Consider the following 2,533-nt stretch of genomic DNA (forward strand, 5'->3'; position numbering starts at 1 on the left):
CCATATACTTGTTACTGATTAGCCCTTTATGGCTGAAATATTTTCTACTTTTAAATTTTTGTTGATATCGTATGTTTTCTATAATGGAAGGCATGCTGAAAACAGGGAAAACATTTTTGAGGTACTATGGGTTTTTAGATAATTTGATACAACCACTGTGATTGAAATGCAGGAGAAGGAAAGATTGGAAACCAAATGGATTCACTGAGTTTGGTGCCAGAACTGAATCTGAAGATCTCATAATAAAGACTCTTCCCCTTAGACTTATTCAGGCCAAATACATGTTTTCAACAATAAAACACTGCTATATAAATGGGCTTTACCAGACGGAACACACAGGAATCATCAAATCAACCACATCTGTGGAAACAGAAAACAGAGCACAATAGCAGCCGTCTGAAAAGGTCAGGGCCTAAATACAGAGCAGACCATTAATTGCTCATAAGCAAGGACAGTTGAAGCTGAAGAAAATTAAAACAAATCCACAAAAATCAAAATATGAACTTGTCTCTCCCAACTGAAGGCATGCAACATCTTATGAATATATTTGATTCAAGGTCATCCAACATGAACAACCTAAAAGGTCATTAAAAAACAAGGAAGAAAAGAGCCTAGAATGAATGTCAAAGGAGTCTCTGAAACTTACTCTCCTCTAGAACTTAGACAAGCTAAATCAAAAGGAGGAAATGATGAAGTAAAATAGCTGAGTACAGGATTTCAAAAAAGAACACATAAAGATAAAATGAGGTTTTATCATCAAATGGACAAATACCTGCATTTAGAGAACCAAACGAGAAGAAAACGGTGACTCCGATGGCTCTTCAGGTGGGCGCATTAGTGGACGAGACCATTCCAGGAAGCAGGGAGAATGACCAGTCGACCCACAGGTGGAAGGGACCAGGAGAAACCATTCTGTGGATGGGGAAAGGAAAAGATTAAGGAAATTGGAGACCGTCAGCCAGAGAACCATCCTGAAGGGGTCCCTGAGGTGCCCCTGACCCCCGAAGCTGGTCTGTGGAGCTGAGGCTGCTCATGTTGTGGATGAGCTTTGTGCAGGAGAAGGTGCTGGAGATGGAGAAGGAGGCCGATCAGGAGGACCCACAGCTCTGCCATGACTTGGAATTGTGTGATGAGGCCATGGCCCTCCTGGATGAGGTCATCATGTGTACCTTCCAGCAGTCTGTCTACTACCTTACCAAGACTCTGTATTCAACGTTGCCTGCCCTCCTGGACAGTAACCCTTTCTCAGCTGGAGCAGAGTTGCCAGGACCTGGTGCTGAGCTTGGGGCCATGCCGCCAGGGCTGCAACCAACGCTGGGCGTGTTCCAGGCAGCCCTGGAACTGACCAGCCAATGCGAGTTGCACCCGGACCTTGTGTCTCCGATCTTTGGCTACTTGTTCTTTTTCTCCAACGCGTCCCTTCTCAACTCGCTCATGGAACGAGGCTTCATGGAGCAGTCTACGAACTGACCATCCCGCCTTGACCCCTGCTCATCTCCATCACCTGCTCAGTCACTACCAACTGGGTCCAGGGCGTGGGCCACCACCTTCCTGGGACCCACCCCCTGCAGAGCGAGATGCTATGGACACAGGGGACATCTTCGAAAGCTTCTCCTCCCACCCTCCCCTCATTCTGCCTCTGGGCAGCTCACGCCTGTGTCTTGCGGGTCCAGTGACAGACGACGTCTTGTATGGAGAGCTTTGCAGGCTCCGCCAACTTCTGTGGGACCTTGAGCAGCAGGAGCTGCCGGCCAATCACCGCCACAGATTTCCCGTGGCCACGCCTCCTTGACAACCAATAACAAATGAGCGCGGGAACCTTGAACCATCGTCGGCTCGGCACTCACAGGAGCCCTCCTGGGCGCGGAGATTTCTGGGAGTTGTAGTTCTTTCCCCCCGGGTAGCAAGTCTAGGCGTTTGAATAGTGGAGCAGCGGAGGATGGGACAGTGGGGAAAGGGCTTGAAATGTGGGTGCCACGAGAAGCAATAAAGGTATCTGTGGTCATTGGCAAAAAAAGAGAGAGAGAAGAACACAATGGGTATTTCTTTTTTGTTGCTTTTGGAAAACACATTTTATTTATTTAAAATTCTTTTCCTTTAAATCATTTTATTGGGGGTTTATGCAACTCTTATCACAATCCATACATCCATCCATCGTATGTCAAGCACATTTGTACATTTGTTGAGCTCATCATTCTCATAACATTTGCTTTCCACTTGAGCCCTTGGTATCAGCTCCTCATTTTTACCCCCTCCCTCCCTACTACCCTCTCCCTTATGAACCCTTGATGATTTAAAAATTATTATTATTTTGTCATATCTTACACTGTTTGATGTGTCCCTTCATCCACTTTTCTGTTGTCCATCCCCCATGGAGGAGGTTATATGTAAATCCTTAAAATCAGTTCTCTCTTTCTACCTCACTTTCCCTCCACCCTCCCGGCATCTCCACTCTCACCACTGGTCCTGAAGGGATCATCTGTCCTGGATTCCCCGTGTTTCCAGTTCCTATCTGTACCAGTGTACATCCTCT

The 2,533-nt window shown here is 46.6% G+C and overlaps 1 pseudogene; it reads left to right on the top strand.

Annotated features, from left to right (window-relative positions):
* Nucleotides 1-868: 868 nt before the first annotated feature.
* On the top strand, nucleotides 869-1,792 carry LOC142440672 (ras-interacting protein 1 pseudogene; annotated as a pseudogene).
* Nucleotides 1,793-2,533: the final 741 nt, after the last annotated feature.

This window comes from Tenrec ecaudatus, chromosome 2 (genome assembly GCF_050624435.1).
Source record: "Tenrec ecaudatus isolate mTenEca1 chromosome 2, mTenEca1.hap1, whole genome shotgun sequence".
Lineage (NCBI taxonomy): Eukaryota > Metazoa > Chordata > Mammalia > Afrosoricida > Tenrecidae > Tenrec > Tenrec ecaudatus.